Genomic DNA, 11,592 nt, shown 5'->3' with positions numbered 1-11,592 from the left:
TCAAGAGCGCACTAGGACTTCCCAGTACGACCTCAACCGCGACACTACTCAAACTTGGCCTCCATAACACCCAGAAAGAAATGAGTGAAGCGCACAGGGCCAACCAGCTGGAGCGCCTTAAGCTGACTCAAACAGGAAGAGCCGTACTTCGCAAACTCGCATAGAGCGAAAACATTATAGCAGACTCAGACGTGAGAGCCCGATTGCCGCCACTTCTCCGCGACTCTATCTCAGTCGCTCCAATACCTCGAAACATGCATGCAACACACCACAAAGACAGAATACAAGCAAGAGTTCGAGCGCTAAGCAAGAAATACTCAAGGAACCCCAACACTAGATATACAGATGCGGCAAAATACCCTGGTAAAAGATCCTACGCAATTACCGTGACCAACAATAAAGGGAATGAGCTAGTCGCTACCACCATACTGGCCAGAAATCCAGAAACGGCGGAGGAAGTGGCCATCATCCTCGGCATTGCCACATGCAAGGACACAGCAATCATTTTGAGCGACTCGCACACGGCATGTAGAAACTTACAAAAAGGCCGAATCTCTGCCTCAGCCGTTAAAATTCTAAAACAGCTATCAAGAGACCAAGAACTACCCGAAACCTACGTCGTATGGACCCCAGGCCACGAAGACCTGGCAGGAAACGAAGCAGCACATGCTGTCTCCCGAGAGCATACCAGCCGGGACTTCCCGCCGCACGGGATCCGGAAATCGACGATGGTGGAGGACATTCCCATCAACTACGCCGTAATACTGCAACATTACCGACTCGAACGAAGAGAATATCCTTTACCACATCCAAAATTAAGCAAGGAAGAAGCCACCGCCCTCCGCAGACTACAAACGAATACAAATTTCCATAGAATTATCATGCACCGGATGAACTCCAATAAATTCTCATACCTATGTCGATATTGTGATGTGCCAGACACCCTCCAACACATGGTGTTGGTGTGCCCACACCACGAGAAAAACAGTCAAGATGATGCCTCAGAACCTATACAAGCCACCGAAGAAACGTTGGAGGCAATGTTAACGGCACAGAGCCTGGCGGATCAGCGAAGTCTGGTGGACCGGGCCCGGGCTGCGGCATTAGCCAACGGCTTTCTGGACTGAGAGAGCCGCCCACCTAGGGCTAAGAAAGAACACTTTCTCGCTGTTTCTAACAATAAACGTTCATTCCTCCTTCTCCTCCTTACGAGGCACAGTAGTTTTGCGACAGGTTTCCTTGTATTGTTGAGTTGTGCACGCTGTATACGAGGGTACAGCTTTCCGCTCGAAAATAATACCCCCAACACACGGGCACCTTAAAGTGCTTTATGTAAGGGGACATCTACCAGAAAGGCGTTCAAGCGCAGTGACACACGACAAAAGAGTACCTCCCTCCGAGCAAAGTTCCTTTGCGGAAAGAAGATCGGGCATCTACTTTTCAAGCGTAAAGGTGTACTCTCGCATACAGCGTGCACAACTCATCTTGGGCCGCGATTTTGTAGCGATGCCTTACGACTTATTCTACACTAGTCTTATCATCCACCGCTCACGGCCTGCTGAACGTGTTGATAACGCGAGCGGACCTTCGCTCTGGCCACTGACAAAGCGCGATAAGCGCGAAAAGGCATTATTACCGTAAAGGCATCGCTACAAAATACTGGCCCAATACAAGAAAACCTGTTACATAACTGAGGTGCCCTGTAAGTATTGGTTTTATTTTGGAAAATGCTTTAAATTTTAGTGGTAATGCGATTTGTCGAACAGTGCAGATTTACTCTAGCTATACTTTCAAACGCCCGCACCACGTCGCTAGCGCCGCCATGTTAAATTGCAAATATGCGCATTATAAGCCATCAAAAATGGGAAAAATGTTTTTAGGTTCTACAATCACTAAATGTAATCTACATGCGCAGCTTCTTGTAAATGTTTTCAATCTTGCTGCTTTAACAAACAGCGCTTTTTTTCTTTTTTTTTTTTTGCGGCATTCATTTGAGGAACCACCTAAAGAAGTTAGTGCGCTGCCATGTGCCATCGGCGCAACTCCTTTCTGCAAAGTGTCCTTTAGAGTAACAAAAGGGGTTTCCTGCAAAGGACTTTACTTTTGCCCGTGTATCAGGGGTATTACATGTATTAGCCGGTGAAAAACGGTCACCAGTGAAAGATAAACATGTACACGTGTCAATATTCTTACAGTGCGAACACGGAGGTTATTTTTGACGACGCTAGGTTCGAAGATCGCTCACCCAAGGGCACTTCGTTCAGCTTAGCCTCCACTTCAAAATGTTCCTTTCCCCTTAAATCTAAGCCGGACTGCAAATTGGGCAAGTTTGCAGTAATCCACCTTCAACAGCAACACATCAAATGCTGCTGCTGCTGCTACCTGGCACGCCGTGTCGGGTCTTATACATGGCTGAAGCAAAGCATGGCAAAGGGTACAGACGACGTCAAAGATCATATCTCGTTTGCAAAGTGTTGTCCGAATGCAATTTAATGCTTGCTGGAGTTTTTCACAATACCCTCTCAACGGCTATTCCATTTCTATACTCAGCCCTTGCCTATAGGTAAAAATGTTTTCGACCTATCCCGGCTTCGCCTGTATGTCACGCGACGTCCTAAAAACCGCGAGAACTATCCAACTGACATGACGTGGGCACACTGATTATGCATGATTAAAGCGGCCACAAAAAATTATTGGTATTTACGCGCCAAAACCACGGTATGATTATGAGGCACGCCGTAGTGGGGGTCCCCGGAAATTTGGACCACCTGGGGTTCTTTAATGTGCACCTAAATCTAAGTACACCGGTGTTTTTGCATTTCGCCCCCATTGAAAGTACAAAAGAAAAATAGTTATTTCTGAGTTCAAACTTTTTTTGTTATTAAGAAAAAGTTTCCGGCTTTTCCCGCTTAGCGTTTCTGACGCACGACGTCACAAAACCATGGAGACTAACCCCATTAAAGTGACGTGTAGCATTAAAGATGCCTTATATTACGCCGAACGAAACCGAACTTTTCCCGTTACCGTTTCTGACACACGACGTCCACAACCTCGGAAACTAAACACTTTAAAGTGACGTGTAGCATTAAAGATGCGTTATTACGCCGAACGAAACCGCACTTTTCCCGTTACCGTTACCGTTTTTCCGTTACCGATCCCTCTGGAATCGGCGACTCGGATCTGCTCGGGAAGAACGGTTTCATTTGCGTATAGCAAATTCTTTTTTTTTTTTACCTGGCAGTATCACGTTGTCGAGTCCGTTCACGGCGTACATGACATGGTCCTGCCAATTCTTCTTCGCTGAGAATTCCTTTTACGGACACTTTTAACCTTCCGTTGCACACTGTCGCGATTTGCCACCAGTCACCAAACGCTAAGCAAGGTAAAATGGGCCAGTCCCTGACGCCGGTGCTGCCCTCCTCGTCCGGTTATCTACTTTCACTGCCCTACTTGAACGCCACCGAAACCCTATCCCCTTCTGCGTGCTCCTTAGCTCGTGTCATCCAATTAGATAAGAAAAACCTCTGAACGCAGGCAATGCTAATCTCTTTGAAATCAAACAAAAATGACCTCCTAAACACGAACAGAGCGTTTGATTGGGTGGTTTAAACAATGCTACCAATCACCGCCTGATCCTTACGTCATAAGGTATGTAAATTTGACGTCAGCAGATTAACATAAAAACAGATTGGAATAGTTTTACCTGATAAGGTCTGTGCGGCACTTGCATTTTTGCTCAAGCGCAGCAGCCCAGAAGGGCTGCGGTTTTGGTACGTAAAGCCCTATAATTTATTTAAATTTAGCAATGCTACTGCGATGCGATGCGCCGTGTGAGCCAATGACAGTGCTAACCTTCGGACAAGCCATTAACAATGGCGGACTGCAACGCCTCAAGCAAATGTGTCTCTTCATATGTTTTGTATACTATGTAGACAACACAAACGGCGCACGCAAGGTAACGTTTAACATCAGCACACCAGCACACCACACTCGTATTTCACTAAAGACGGAAGGACATAAACATTCGTCATCAGCATCACAGTCAATTATCGTCAATAAACGCAAACAGCCAAGAAAGTTTCGCTTACATTGATTACGACAGTGCGTGGGATCGCATGATCGGTTGTACTCCATATGCCCTGCTGCACGTTCTACCGAAATAATACAAAATGTTACAACATTTGCGCCATCTCTACCACGTATATATTCAATTTATCTTATATTTAAATACCTATAAGATTGTACAAATATTTGCAACATCACAACGAGCTTGTTCCTCATACAACCAGCTTCGCAAGCAGACACGACGTGTTCTGGTAACTTCTTTTAAGAGAAAACATTTACCCCATCTACATGGGTGTTTAAGCGCATGAAACAAATGACGAAGGGCGTGTTTGTAAACAGACACACAAAGAAGTTACACGACAAAAGGACAGAAGAAAGCAAGCATCGGTGGATACAGTCAATAACAAACAGCTTGCATGGGCTTTCAAACCTAGGCCGGTATTTTGTAGCGATGCCTTTAATGTCATAATGTCTTTTCGCGCTTATCGCGCTTTGTCAGTGGTCAGAGCGACGGTCCGCTCGCGTTATCAACGTTGATATTGACACGTATACATGTTTATCTTGCACCGGTGGCCGCTTTCCAGCGGCTAACAAATGTTAAAAGTTATCGCTCGGCGCAGGACGCGCCTGTATCGGAAGTTTCTAGAACGTTATCGATGCTTCTTTTCGTTGCCTGTTTTCACCAACGCTTATGTTATCTGATTGTGTGGCCGACGCGAATTGTCTAGAACTTTCTGGAAGACACGCGGGCATCAGGGATTAATCTGGAACCTTCGATGACTCAGGTATAAAAGCCGACGCGTCACGCCGCTGATCAGATTTTCGACGACCGCCGACTGCGTTCGCCGCTTTCGTTGTGCTTTGAGTGTAGCTTGCTTTTGTGGGCACAGGTTCGCCCAATAAATAATCAGTTTCTTCTTAGACAGTTTTACGACTGTTTACTTCAGCGTCACTACTACGTGACATCTGGTGGAGGTGCTAGTGCGTTCATGCATCGAACGCCCCCGCAAAGCCGTGATCCAAGCCCGACACCGGAGGACAGCGCCAACGTCGCCAAGGACCAGCGAGCTAGCCGTAGGACGCAAGGACTTCTGCCGGAGTACGGACTTCTTCCCGAGAAGACCACAGCGACCAAGAGGACAAAAGTCACGACCTCGGCAGCAGCTACCATGACAGCCCGCGCCAACATCTGCAATCGTGATGCAACAACCCAGGGAGCCGCCGACTTTCCGCGGATCGCCATGTGAAGACCCCGAAAGCTGGCTGGAGGCATACGACCGGGTCGCTACGTTCAACAAGTGCGACTGTGACGACAAGCTGCGCCATGTGTACTTCTCGCTTGAAGACGGCGCCAGAACCTGGTTCGAGAATAGGGAGCGTCCACTAACAACCTGGGACCTGTTCCGAGCCGCATTCCTGGGCACCTTCACGAGCGTCGTCCGTAAAGAAAGAGCTGCAGCCTTGTTGGAAAACCATGTACAGCTCCCGATTGAGAGCATCGGTATGTACACGGAAGAAATGACTCGATTATTCCGGCACGCCGACCCCGCTATGCCCGAAGACAAGAAAGTTCGCTTGCTGATGAGGGGAGTTAAGCATGAGCTATTCGCCGAACTGGTGCGGAATCCACCAACGACAGTCCTAGACTTTCTCTCGGAGGCTACGACGATCGAGAAAGCACTGGGCATGCGCAACCGGCAATACAATCGCCGTTCGACGCCACAGTACGCCGAAGTCCAAGGACTTTCTCACGACCTACGAGACACCATCAGGGCGATAGTACGCGAAGAGCTGCAGAAGTTGCTACCGTCGTCGCAGCCTCAAGTTGCTTCCATCGCCGATATCGTGCGGGAGGAAATCCAGCAATCGTTAGGACTTCCCGAATCGCCGCAACCCGAGCCGGAAGCGATGACCTACGCCGCCGTCGCCCGTCGTCAAGACCCCCCTCCGCGCTCGCGCCAGGGCCCCGTAACGCCGCAGTTCCGTCGTCCACCGCCGCCGCCGCCAGCACGCCCGCCCGTCGCCCAGCGCAGCTACCAAAGGAAGACAGACATTTGGCGTGCCCCCGACCACCGCCCACTCTTTTATCACTGCGGGGAAGCCGGCCATGTCTACTGCCGATGCCCATACCGCGAGATGGGCCTACGAGGGTTCGCCGTCAACGCGCCGCTTCCAGTGCGGGGTGAACGACTGCGCGACATCGCCGACTACCTCGCCGGAGCCCAGTGGCAACCCCGACGACCCTCACGCTCGCCGTCACCAGGCCGCTACATCTCGCCGCATCGCCGTCAGTGCACCGGTCCCACCCGGGGCCGATCTTCCAGCCCTTACCCGGGAAACTAAAGGCAGCAACCGATGGAAGTGCGGTTGCTGTACGACGCAATGCCGAAGATCCTCCGCCGCCACCGACGACGACGATTCGCGAATCATCACGACGAGATATCAGCACGCCGCCTAGCAACAGCCTTGACAGCACTTCGCCGCCGCAAGAAGACCGGCCGACGCGACGTAGCAGCAGCGGAGCAAGCCGACGCAGCCGTGATCCGACGCCACGACTTAACCGTAATGCTAGACGACGGTCTACCGACTTAGACGTGCTCATCGATGGTCATAACGTCACCGCTCTCGTCGACACTGGCGCCGACTATTCCGTCTTCAGTGGCGCGTTCGCCGCCACGTTAAAGGAGGTGAAGACGGCCTGGCAAGGACCCGATATCCGGACAGCGGGAGGCCACCTAATAACACCGGCTGGAATCTGTACAGCGCGAGTCACGGTAAACAGCCGCACTTACCCGGCGAGCTTCATAATCCTGCAGCACTGCTCCAGGGATGTCATCCTAGGCATGGACTTTCTAAACCAACACGGTGCAGTCATCGACTTAAGGTCCAAGTCGATAACGCTTTCAACCTACAACGCGATACCACGGGATACAAGCATCAGTTACCATGCCTTGAATGTGCTTGAAGAACAAGTCACTGTCCCGCCTCGCTCCAGCGTAATGATTTCCGTCGGTACCGAAGTGCCTGCAGACATGGAGGGCATCATCGAGGGCGATCATCACTTACTGCTCGACCGTGAAATTTGCGTCGCTAGAGGCATAGCTGAGCTGCGTGCAGGGAAAGCAAGGGTGATGCTCACGAACTTCAGCCCCGAATACAAGCACATTAACAAAGGCACCACGGTCGCCTACATCGACGAAATAGTACAAGCCAGCAGTGCTTTCGCCTTCACGGATTCCAGTGCACCTGCAACGAGGACTATAATACCTGAACCAACTTTCAACGTCAATCAGAACCTTCCCAGGCATAAGAAAGAACAATTAAAGCTCTGCTTCTGCAATACAAGGACTGCTTCTCGTCGTCGTCAAAAGTTCGACAAACCCCTGTCGCCAAGCACGGCATCATAACCGACAAAAATGTCCGCCCACTCCGTCAGAGCCCGTACCGAGTTTTGGCGCGCGAACGCGAAGCCATAAGGCAACAAGTCGACGAAATCCTACGCGACGACATCATCCAGCCGTCCAAGAGTCCGTGGGCGTCCCCCGTGGTATTAGTGAAGAAGAAGGATGGAACCTTACGTGTCAGCGTCGATTATCGTCGCCTCAACAAGATCACGAAGAAGGACGTATACCCCCTCCCACGGATTGACGACGCCTTGGATCGACTCTACAACGCAAAGTATTTTTCGTCGATGGATCTCAAAACCGGCTACTGGCAAATTGAAGTCGACGAGAGAGACCGGGAGAAGACTGCCTTTATAACACCAGACGGACTGTTCGAGTTCAAGGTCATGCCGTTTGGTCTTTGCTCGGCACCTGCGACTTTCCAACGCGTCATGGATACACCATACAGTACTGGCAGGCTTGAAGTGGCAGACATGCCTCGGTCTATTTGGACGACGTCGTTTTGTTTGCCTCAAGCTTCGAAGAACAGCTGCGGCGCCTTGAAACAGTTCTTCAAGCAATCAAAACCTCCGGACTCACGTTAAAGCCAGAAAAGTGCCGCTTCGCATATGAGGAGCTCTTTGTTCTTGGGCCACGTCATCAACAAGTCTGGAGTGCGCCCCGACCCTCGGAAAACTTCAGCCATCTCCAACTTTCCTCCGCCGGCCGACAAGAAAGCAGTGCGTAGATTTCTTGGACTGTGCGCCTATTACAGGCGCTTCGTCAAGGACTTTTCACGGATCGCCGAGCCACTAACGTACCTCACGAAGGTCGACGTCGAGTTCAAGTGGGAGACGCCGCAAGTCGAAGCATTTGAAGAACTGAAGCGACGCCTGCAATCGCCGCCAATACTTGCGCATTTCGACGAAAACGCCGATACCGAAGTCCACACCGACGCAAGCCACGTAGGACTCGGCGCCATTCTTGTGCAGAGGACTGACGGACTAGAAAGGGTTGTAAGTTACGCTAGCCGGTCGCTATCGAAGGCGGAAGCAAATTATTCCACAACAGAAAAGGAGTGCCTCGCCATCATCTGGGCTACATCAAAGTTTCGTCCCTACCTCTATGGCAGGCCCTTTAAAGTTGTGAGCGACCACCACGCCTTGTGTTGGCAAGCTAACTTGAAGGATCCTTCAGGTCGCCTCGCACGATGGAGTCTAAGACTTCAAGCATTCGACATCACCGTCGTTTACAAGTCCGGGCGAAAGCACTCTGACGCCGACTGCTTGTCTCGCGCCCCCGTCGAACCACCGCCACAAGACGACCAGGATGACGACACTTTCTTGGGACCCATCAGTTCCGACGAATTCGCCGAACAACAGCGAGCCGACCCGGAATTAAGGAGCCTTGTAGACTACCTGGAAGGCAAGACCGTCATTGTGCCGAAGGTGTCCAGGCAAGGATTCGCGTCGTTTTTCTTGCAAAACGACATTCTCCTAAAGAAGAACTTTTCGCCTCTCCGAGCCAACTACCTCCTCGTGGTAACCGCAGCATTGCGTCCAGAGGTTTTGCAAGCTCTCCATGACGACCCAACGGCTGGACACCTCGGTTTTTCCCGCACGCTCGCGAGGATACAAGAAAAATACTACTGGCCCCGCCTCTCTGCCGACGTCGCCCATTACGTAAGGACATGCCGAGACTGTCAGCGACGCAAAACATCGCCGACAAGGCCATCCGGACTTCTACAGCCGATCGAGCCACCTCGCCAACCGTTCCAGCAGATCGGGATGGACTCACTGGGGCGTTTTCCGACGTCGACGTCCGGCAATAATGGATCGTCGTAGCTACGGACTACCTCACCCGCTCCACCGAAACAAAAGCCTTGCCCAAAGGCAGTGCCGCCGAGGTAGCCCGATTCTTCGTTGAGAACATCCTGCTGCGTCACGGTGCCCCAGAAGTCCTCATCACCGACAGAGCTACGGCCTTCACGGCTGAACTAACTCAAGCGATCCTGCGCTACAGCCAGACAAGCCATCGCCGGACCACCGCCTACCACCCGCAGACGAATGGCCTCACCGAGCGCCCAAATAAGACCATTGCCGACATGCTGGCAATGTACGTCGACGTCGAACACAAGACGTGGGATGCCGTCCTTCCGTACGTGACCTTCGCATACAACACGGCCATGCAAGAAACGACTCACATGGCGCCGTTCAACCTGGTCTCGGAAAGAAACCGGCAACGACGCTTGACGCCATGCTAGCGGATGTCTCCGACGAAGAAAATCTCGACGTTGCCACCTATTTGCAGCGTGCCGAAGAAGGTCGACAACTCGCCCGCCTGCGCATCAAGAACCAGCAGAGAACCGACAGCCGACACTACAATCTTCGACGACGCTACGTCGAGTACTAGCCCGGAGACCGTGTTTGGGTCTGGACTCCGATACGCCGACGAGGACTTAGCGAGAAGCTCTTACGTCGCTATTTCGGACCATATAAGATCATCCGACGTATTGGCGCACTGGACTATGAGGTCGTGCCGGACGGTATTTCGCAATCACAGCGGCGCCGCGCACGACCTGAAGTCATCCACGTGGTGCGTCTTAAGCCTTTCTACGCCCGCTGAGGAACGTAGGTCCTTTGTTGCGTTGTTATTTTTGTCCCTTTCTGTACTTGTGGTTTTGTTTTCGCTTTCGTGTTTGTAGCATCGGGACGATGCTTTTTAAGGGGAGGGTATTGACACGTATACATGTTTATCTTTCACCGGTGGCCGCTTTCCACCGGCTAACAAATGTTAAACGTTATCGCTCGGCGCAGGGCGCGCCTGTATCGGAAGTTTCTAGAACGTTATCGATGCTTCTTTTCGTTGCCTGTTTTCACCAACGCTTATGTTATCTGATTGTGTGACCGACGGGAATTGTCTAGAACTTTCTGGAAGACACGCGGGCATCAGGGATTAACCATAGAGAAAGGAATTCAACAAGAGGGGACACTCCCATAGGGCCCAGCGGCCGAATAGACTGCAGCGTGCCAAGCGGTCGGTGTCGATCACTTACATCACTGCCGGTTTCGGTTTTGGGCGCGCGTATTTTGAACGCAAGCTAGCACGCCGGCGCGCACCCCCCCCCCCCCCCCCCCCTTGTATTTATTTTGCTCTGCGTGCAGAATCGGTTTATTATTTAGTAAAAATGATTGCGAGCGATCTCGTAAAGTCCCATCGAATCTGTGCCACGTGCAATTTCACAAAGTAGGCGCAAGACCTTTTGTGCAATGAGGAAATATTTATTTTCCTCTATATAAAAGCTCGTTCCGCGCTTTTTGTGCGTTCATCCAACGTTGTGACCCCCGAAGGTAAGGCAGTAGTTCCTGTATGAAGCTCCACCGGACGGCACCAACTGAAAAAAAAGTTAATTACAAGCATGTTACATTTACAAGCACGTAACAGCATGTTACAAGCATGTGTCATTTTGGTATTTAGACATAGGAATACTGCGTGTAGAGGCGAAACGTGCGAAAGCGGTGAATGGGCGGCATTACAAACAAAAGCAATGCGCTTTTACATACATGGCATAGAAAATATCCCGACTCATCCCAAACAATACAATAAAATATGAAACATCTGATTTCCAAGCGTTCCCCATTTCCGGGCATTATTTCCTGCACTTTGGCAGCACAAATACACGGGCGACTTGGCGTTTCCAAAACTTGGCCTCGGGCGACGCGACGGTACGCTACATACATAGAGACGGACGCAACAGGCACTCAAGACAAATGCGTGGGTGCAATGCCCTTTTTCAGTCTTTTAGAAGGCGGAATTTTCGAATTACAAGTTTCTGATATGTTCGTCGGCGTTATCTTTCGCGCGTTCTGCCGGCGCCAGCAGCACACCCCATGTTATCACTCTTGGCAATCGCCCATCGCGTTTTCAACAGGCGTGACTACCGAAAGAAGGTATATGTTGTTGCGGAGCCCCAAAAAACATTACAGACTTGTCCCTCTAAGATTCATTACACGCCCAACTAACTTATCACTAGAGGCCGGATCTTTAGGCATTAAAAAAGCGCGTTTTAGGCGCCAAAAATAGGCAGGAAAAACAACGTTTTAGGCCTCCAACGTCGTAAATATAGGCACAATAAATTTTTGCA

This window comes from Dermacentor silvarum, chromosome 3, assembly GCF_013339745.2.
Source record: "Dermacentor silvarum isolate Dsil-2018 chromosome 3, BIME_Dsil_1.4, whole genome shotgun sequence".
NCBI lineage: Eukaryota > Metazoa > Arthropoda > Arachnida > Ixodida > Ixodidae > Dermacentor > Dermacentor silvarum.
This window is presented reverse-complemented; position numbering follows the sequence as displayed.